At 45.7% G+C, this 9,002-nt stretch overlaps 1 long non-coding RNA gene across 1 annotated transcript; it reads right to left on the reverse strand.

Annotated features, from left to right (window-relative positions):
- Positions 1-4,413: 4,413 nt before the first annotated feature.
- Positions 4,414-4,981, reverse strand: LOC127329934 (uncharacterized). The gene is made up of 2 exons (XR_011756773.1): positions 4,840-4,981; positions 4,414-4,705 (listed from the first exon to the last, which is right to left on the reverse strand). It is a non-coding gene; the product is annotated as an uncharacterized lncRNA (long non-coding RNA).
- Between the last annotated feature and the right edge of the window lie 4,021 nt (positions 4,982-9,002).

The raw sequence follows: 9,002 nt of genomic DNA on the forward strand, positions 1-9,002 counted from the left end.
TTCTCATCATCAAATATAGGAGGCATATTGTATTCATAATCAAATTCATCCTCCATAACAGGTGGTAACAAAAGACTACTATCATTATAATCATCATAAATAGGAGGTAAAGTATCATCAAAGAAAATTTTCTCCTCAATGCTTGGGGGACTAAAAAGATCATGAAAACCAGCTTCCCCAAGCTTAGAACTTTCTATATTATTATCAACAATGGTGTTCAAAGCGTTCATACTAATATTACTACCAGCATGCAAATAAGATTCCATAGGTTTTTTAATTTTCGCATCAAACAATCCATGTTTTAAACCAGGAAACAGAAATAGAAGCTCATTCTTGTCCATTATGCCAAACTAGTGTAAACAAGAAATAAAAAGTTGCAATTGCAGGATCTAAAGGAAATAGCTTCGAGTACTTACAGCGCCGGGAAATAGCTCAGTAGCCGAGATCCGGAGTGTGAGTACCTTTTACCTTTCCTCCCCGGCAACGGCGCCAGAAAATAGCTTGATGTCTACGTTCCCCCTCCTTTCCTGTAGACAGTGTTGGGCCTCCAAGAGCAGAGGTTTGTAGAACAGCAGCAAGTTTTCCCTTAAGTGGATCACCCAAGGTTTATCGAACTCAGGGAGGAAGAGGTCAAAGATATCCCTCTCATGCAACCCTGCAACCACAAAGCAAGAAGTCTCTTGTGTCCCCAACACACCTAATAGGTGCACTAGTTCGGCGAAGAGATAGTGAAATACATGTGGTATGAATATATATGAGCAGTAGCAACGGTGCCAGAAAATAGCTTGCTGGCGTGTAGTTGATGGTGGTAGTATTGCAGCAGTAGTAACGCAAAGAAAAAGAAAACAAGCAGCGATAGCGATATTTAGGAACAAGGCCTAGGGATTACACTTTCACTAGTGGACACTCTCAACATTGATCACATAACAGAATAGATAAATGCATACTCTACACTTTTGTTGGATGATGAACACATTGCGTAGGATTACACGAACCCTCAATGCCGGAGTTAACAAGCTCCACAATAATGCTCATATTTTAGTAACCTTATAGTGTAAGATAGATCAACAGACTAAACCAAGTACTAACATAGCATGCACACTGTCACCTTCATGCATATGTAGGAGGAATAGATCACATCAATATTATCATAGCAATAGTTAACTTCGCAATCTACAAGAGATCATGATCATAGCATAAACCAAGTACTAACACGGTGCACACACTGTCACCTTTACACACGTGCAGGAGGAATAGATCTACTTTAATAACTTTGCTAGAGTAGCACATAGATAAATTGTGATACAAACTCATATGAATCTCAATCATGTAAATCAGCTCATGAGATCATTGTATTGAGGTACATGGAAGAGAGATGAACCACATAGCTACCGGTACAGCCCCGAGCCTCGATGGAGAACTACTCCCTCCTCATGGGAGCAGCAGCGGTGATGAAGATGGCGGTGGAGATGGCAGCGGTGTCGATGGAGAAGCCTTCCGGGGGCACTTCCCCGCTCCGGCAGCGTGCCGGAACAGAGACTCCTGTCCCCCAGATCTTGGCGTCGCGATGGCGGCGGCTCTGGAAGGTTTCTGTGGTTTTCGCCAATCGTATCAGGGTTTTCGATCCAGGGGCTTTATATAGGCGAAGAGGCGGCGCAGGAGGGTCGAAGGGGCGACAACACCATAGGGCGGCGCGGCCAGGGCCTGGGCCGCGCCGGCCTATGGTCTGGGGGCCCAGTGCCCCCCCCTCTGGTCCTTCCCGGGTGTTCTGGATGCTTCCGGTGAAAATAGGAACTTGGGCGTTGATTTCGTCCGATTCCGAGAATATTTCGTTACTAGGATTTCTGAAACCAAAAACAGCAGAAAACAGGAACTGGCACTTCGGCATCTTGTTAATAGGTTAGTTCCAGAAAATGCACGAATATGACATAAAGTGTGCATAAAACATGTAGATAACATCAATAATGTGGCATGGAACATAAGAAATTATCGATACGTCGGAGACGTATCAGTGCTGTGACTGCAGCTCTGCTCCCCAAAAGGATTCATGCCATCTGTACTTAGACCAAAGTATAAGTTCCTTGCCTCACCTGCAAAATCCGGAAACTCTCTCCCGATGTTTCTCCACTGCCGACCATCAGCGGGGTGCCTCAACATCGCATCTTTCTTACGTTCTTCCATGTGCCATCGCAACAACTTGGCATGCTCTTTGTTTCTGAACAAACGTTTCAACCGTGGTATTATTGGAGCATACCACATCACCTTCGCAGGAACCCTCTTCCTGGGTGGCTCGCCCTCAACATCACCAGGGTCATCTTTTCTGATCTTATACCGCAATGCAACACATATCGGGCATTTATTCAAATTCTCGTACTTCTCACCGCGGTAGAGGATACCGTCATTAATGCATGCATGTATCTTCTGCACATCTAATCCTAGAGGGCAGACAAGCTTCTTTGCTTCATATGTACTGACGGGCAATTCATTATTTCTTGGAAACAGCTTCTTTAATATTATCATCAATTTCTCAAATCCCGAGTCAGTCACACCGACCTCTGCCTTCCATTTCAGCAATTCCAATATGCTACCCAGCTTTCTATGCCCATCTTCACAACCTGGGTACAACAATTTGTGGTGGTCCTCTAACATCTTGTCGAACTGCAACCTCTCCTTATCCGTGCCACAGTCTCTTCTTGCATCAGAAATGGCCCGACGAAGATCATCATCAACAGGATCATCTGATGCCTGTTCTTCACCTCCTTCTTCTTCATTGTCGTCCATTGCGGTATCAAAGCATTCAGAGAACATAGATCGGTACTTCTCATCATTATCTTCTTCCTCATCGCCGTCTTCCATCATAACCCCTTCTTCTCCGTGCTTGGTCCAAACATTATAGCTGGACATGAACCCAAACCGAAGCAGGTGGCTCTTAATATCTCTTGAGCAAGAGTAATCCTTCTCGTTCTTACATTTTAGACATGAACAACACATAAAACCTTGCTTCGACTTGTTGGCCTCGGCCACAAGCAGGAAAGAATTCACGCCCTCTACGAAAGCGGGAGCACATCGGTTACCGTACATCCATGGATGACTCATACGCATCATACGTACAAGTCTAGATGTATCCGCTGCAATCCCCTTGCTAAAAGTAGGCTTGTACGGACTATGCATATATATATAGTCGAGAAAATAGTTGCTAACCTTTTTGGATCAAAAAGAGGAGAAATCTTATCAAATAAAACCAAGTGGCATCCCTCTCACAAGCATTCCATCAAACACCTCTTGTGCACATGTAGAAAAAATGAGCTAGCATACACCTCCACCTTCACCACCAAGGAAAAAATGAGGTGGGGGTGGCTGTGCTTCTATATATATAGGCATGGACATTTTGTCGCGGGCCGTATTACGACCCGCGACAAAAGGGGTGGCCACGTCGCTCCTACCCCTTTTGTCGCGGGTCGTAATACGGCCCGCGACAAAAGGCCACGACAAAAGCCTCTGCGCGCTCCACATGGTTTCGGGGCGACGTGGCCAGGCCGTTTGTCGCGGGTGCAGGCGCGCCCGCGACAAAAGGCTCCCACGGAAGCCCTGTTTTCCACTAGTGTTGGGAAGAAGAAGGCTCCGGCGGACGTAAATCAAGAAGGACATCCATTCAACCAGTGCCGCCGGCCAACAGAGGAATGCTTCTGTGCTTTCCAGCATTTTTTTGGCACGACTTCTAAAGCAAACGAAAGGCTGTGATTAGAAGAGATAATCCACCTGCGTTCATTAAGGAAAGGGGCAATTTAGTCACTACGCATTAATTGCCGTTCGCTAATATCCACTCCACAGCGGGCCCGAAACCGCAGCGTGCACAATTGCCCACAACCCACGTACTCGTTCTAATGGCTGCCGTATTAAGTCATGGCCGGCGGCCGGACATAGAAGAGATGGCTGATCATTCGTCGGTCTTCATGCACACGGGAATACGTCGTGAGAGAGAAGCCATGTACGATGTTGGTCTGACGCGGTGGTCGCGCTGGCCGCACTAGATAGGCTAGATGTGTAATTAACTTCATCTCCACCGCGTCCGGCCGCCGGCAACGGCCGTGAAGCTTTGTTTGGCAGAGTGCATGGATGATGGATCGTGGGTATTGTGTAGTCGCACAAGGTGCAGTTCATGCCTCGCTCTCACGTAGATATTAAAGACGAGTAGTAACCGCAATGGACGTGCAGTGACCGGATGGGATGGCCCATTCCCAATGAAAGCAGGTGGATTAGTTCTTGTAATCACAGCCTTTGGTCTTTGCTTTAAAAGTTGTGCAAAAAAACTTTCAGAAAGCACTGGAGCACAACCCACTAAACATTTGCCTTGGCCATATCCTCTACATAAGAAACTTAATTTGAAAGCCCGTGCAAGGGCAGCAAGGCACATCCATTCAACCAGTATTATTAATTAAGATCCAAGCCTGAGCAAAACCCAAAAACAAAAAATCGCAAAGGACGAGCACAGTATCGGATGGCCTCGATCCGGATCAGCATTTGCAGTGGCAGTAGTGCAGCTTGCCAATCTTTTTGCACCAGCCGTCTTTGCCGTCCCTGCTACAGGACGACTGCATGCACCAGGCATTGCAGTCGTTGTCGCTTTGCTCTTCGTCGTCGCAGGTCTTCTCCAACTCGTTGCCCCACTTGTGGTAGTCCTTGCAGCACTCTGGTGTCTCCGACACTGGAACAAAATAAACACCAGCGCTACTAAATCGGGCGTACAACGCAATATGCCAAGATGAATCGAGAAAACCTCGGGTCGGATAACAAAAACATTCGCGAGCAACTTGAACAAAACTAATTGTGAGAACTTACTCGCGGAGGCGACGAGCGAAGCTGTGACAACAAGAGCCACTAAGGCAGCGGTAAGACTACGAGCCATGATCTTTTGGCTATTGATGTGTTCTCCGCTCAGAGGTTAGATCGATCTCAACGTACGCTCGTTTCTCTGTCTAGACTAGAATTGTGTGATTGTCTTGCATTGGCGCATTGCCATACTATTTATAATCTCTCCCCAGATTGGTTTCCTTTCGATTTTTTTTATAATAAACGGGTTTATTACTTTGATTGTGCCGAGATCAACCAGCGCTACTACACGATTTGGTACGATTTCTTTGCCGTTGATTCATAATTGGCTATTTGCCAGCCCGGATCTTCCGCTGTCTCATGCAAACTCTGTACAGGTTACTACTAAAAAGGAGCGAGAAGAACTAGTACCAATATCCGATATGGCCGTGGCTGCAATGGAGACATGCACGATGACCCGGTCAAATCAAATCAATAGCTGACAATTTGGTGGTACGATGGCCATGCATGGCGCCTGCGGTGGACCTTAGCTTTTGTGAAATTTTGGAGGGTGTAAGAGCATCTCCAACAGGGCGACGCAAATGGACGTTGCGTGACCGTTTTTGTCCGCGCGGATCGGAAATGCGCCTGCACCCTGCTCTAACAGGGCGACGCATCGTGTCTGGGGCATCCGTAGCGACACAAACGCGACGCAAATATGGGGCATGTTTGCGTCTCCGCGGACGCTGCACGGTCGCGCCGAGCGTCCGATGGCTTCCCATACGGGCCCGCCTGGCAGCGACCCTGGCTCAATCGGCGCGAATTAAAGCACATCAACTGCCAGGGAGGCCAACCGCCGGAGTGGCAACCGCGCTGATCAACCCGCCAACCGCCGGAATGGAGCGCCGAACCGCCACGGAAGAGCAACCGCATGCCTCTTCGTTATACGCGCCGCCATTAATCTCCGCTGAATATAACCCATGCGTCTGCTGTTAATCACGTCCAACCGGTTGCCATTCTTCTTCTTCTTCTCCAACACCGGCTAGCCACCATGAGCAACTTATCGTTGCCGTCAGACACGGACAACAAGGGCAAGCCGCCGGGATGGCGGCATTGGTGGGATAGGGCTGCGACGCCCATCGACCCTAGCCCGCCGAGGGAGGTCGAGGAGGAGGGAAGCGCCGTTGGCATCGACGGCCAGGAGGAGGAGGAGGACTCCGATGCCAAGTGGGCACGGCTGGAGGCGGCGGACGAGGTGGCGACGACAAGGAAGGAGGCAAGGGCGCGGGCGCAGGCGGAGCATCGTCGTCCATTCACCGACGACGACGACGAAGACCCCACTGACTAGTCGTCCGACTGGAACTCAAACTCCACAGACGCGTCGTCCGGCAGTTCCTTTTCCGAGGAGGAGGTGACAAGCAGGAGGCGCGTCCGTGAGGATGATGAGGTGGGGCCTTCTAACAAGAATGCCAAGAATTAGTTTATAATTTCTTTATTTTCAAATTTGTTCTCTAGTTTGTATGTTAAATATGTTTGAACTTGTTCGATTCGAGAATTAGTTTATAATCAGTACAACTTGTTTTCGCGTTTGAACTTGCTCTTTCAAAGATCGGTTACAACCAATGTAGAAATTGGAGAGTTCTTCAAAAAAGGAAAATAAGAAGCACGAAAACAAAACAGTGGGGTGTCCAAAATGCGTCGGACCGCTGGGGGTGCCCCCGACGCAAACAGATAATTTGCGCCTCGTGGTCATTTTCGCGTCCGCCAGGCGACGCAAACGGACCCTCGCGGACAATTTGGGCATCGAAATATGTCGCCCCGTTGGAGATGCTCTAACGTATTTTTGTCTGGTTTATCCTCCCCCCTCCTCCTGTCTGCAGGGTATTTCGCTCCTTCTACAGACAAGATTTGGGGTCGCCTTGACACACGATCTCGTGAAACTCGCCAATGCAGACTTTATATAAGGACAATAAAAATCCGTAAAACGTTAATTGTACATGTAACTGCATTTTGGAGTTAGTATATCTGACAAAATCTTATGAATATCTCTGATGGAAGGCATATAACTCCAATGTCATAGCATATGTTCCAACATATGAATTACGATTGTACATGTAACTGCACTTTGAAGTTACTATTACTGTCTAAGTATTATATACATAGCTGATGGAATTGCTAGGTACAATCTACGAAATTTAGTCAAGCTGTCGGGTGATCGGATCTGGCCGGTTCACCATGGTTGATAGACAAACATGTGAGCACCATACACAGCAAGAAACACGAACATTCAAAAGCAAATTGATCCTGGCCAGCCATCAGGAAAGTAGTTCTGATGGATTCTGTTCAGATGTAGAGCAAAAGAAGATTGCAAGGTTATGTGCCTGTGAAACAAATTTTATCACTACGACATACTTAACAAATCATCGCATGCAAGTCTTGTAGGAAAATGAGTGAACACATAGGTGGGAAAACATCACTTTGAATGGACGGTTTGTTTGTAAAGAAACTTCCTTCTTTGATAGTCCTCTTAGGCAAAAATGCAAGCAATCATTTTTAATCTCATGTTTATTTGAAAAGCAAAGCCGATAACCACATCCATCCTCAAAGTGCAGAGAGATCATTGGAACTGAATTTATAAGAACTTAAGTGGCCACATCCATCCTCAAAGGGTAGAGAGACCATTGGCACGAATTTAAGTAAAAATGCTAGGTTTGATTTTCAAGAGACACAAATATATACATATGCATTATGCTCACCTTTGATCATCCAAGGAAGGTGAAGCATAATCATCATCCTTGGTTTCGCCATTATCTGAATTGACCAACAATGCGACGCCACAAATGAGCCCAAAGAGCAGAAGCTCAGGACAACACAACAGACATGCCAGCAAGCAGGTAAAATCCTGGACACTCATTGTACTGCTACTTGCTCTATTTAATATCCCTGCACTATAGAAGCAATTTGTATTGGATAAAACATTTGCAAGAATTTCAAATTCTTGAGGGGGAACTGATGTATGTGATATGGCACAGATGCAACCACCATATCAAAATTGGTAAGCACAAACAAACAATCGTGAGATGGTGACGTATAGGCACATATGTGTTACAGGTAGAACAGAAGTATAGGATCTGGCGGTTGTAACCCAATGAAAACTTGGAAAGCCAGTACCTATAGAACAGAAGTATAGTTGCATGATGTTAATGCAGTTGTGTGATGTAATGTGGTCTTGCAAGGCAAGCGGAGAAAAAAGCATATTCGTAGCAAATACTTATGAAGCACATTTCACACACTTGTAGCATCTAATACTATTATTCTGTCATTTGGTTTTCCAAGGGAGAAAGGTAGGGAGGTAAAATGAGTGAATGTTCCTTGAGAGTTGACATCAACAAGCATAATAGCGCAACAGAACATAGTTTCAGTTTCTTTCTTTTTGTTTACCTTGTGAATATGCCCAACTATACACATGTACCACCTCATGGAAAGCAATGACCATATGGCTCAATCTCACCCCAAATTTATTTTGGTTTAGTCTTTAAAATGCCTGGCCATGAATAATAGATTAACATAAAGGGGCGGACAAACAATGTTACTTCTCTCATAAAAATATGGTACTTCTAGAGTTGGTGCAGCAGACACAACAATATGTCAAAAAGAAAAACAATCCAGGTGAATATAATAACTGAACAAATACACTCGAAAATGAAAAACGGGAACAATCGGAACTCACTTAACCCAGTCGAATTTCAGGCCCGGCTATCCTCTTTCCACCATCCTTCTCTGCAAACGGAAACAGAGAACTTTCTGGTTAGCTAATCTTCAGTTAGCACGTGAGCCTATGATCTGTGCACACATACCTAGGTCTAGGGGGTTCACACCGATGGTGGCATATGTGGGAGAGATGTTTCAGGAGAATTCAGTTTGTAAGGCAATATAGATAGCAAACAAATAAGAAAAGCCAAACACATGGTGACAATAGAAAGAACATCAAGGTAAAACAACAATCTACTGGTAAACTCGACCATCCAACAACTAATAACCAGTAAAAGATCCAAGACAGTGTGCAATATGAGTTATCGACCATAGAATAGAAGGCTTAGTACATCATTGGAAAATCTAATATAGGTTCAGTATGCATTAACTTTCTAATTATAAGTTAGAAAATTACATTCAACAGAAGAAACTACAGTCAC

The sequence above is a fragment of the Lolium perenne genome, chromosome 4, assembly GCF_019359855.2.
Source record: "Lolium perenne isolate Kyuss_39 chromosome 4, Kyuss_2.0, whole genome shotgun sequence".
NCBI classification, from domain to species: Eukaryota; Viridiplantae; Streptophyta; class Magnoliopsida; order Poales; family Poaceae; genus Lolium; species Lolium perenne.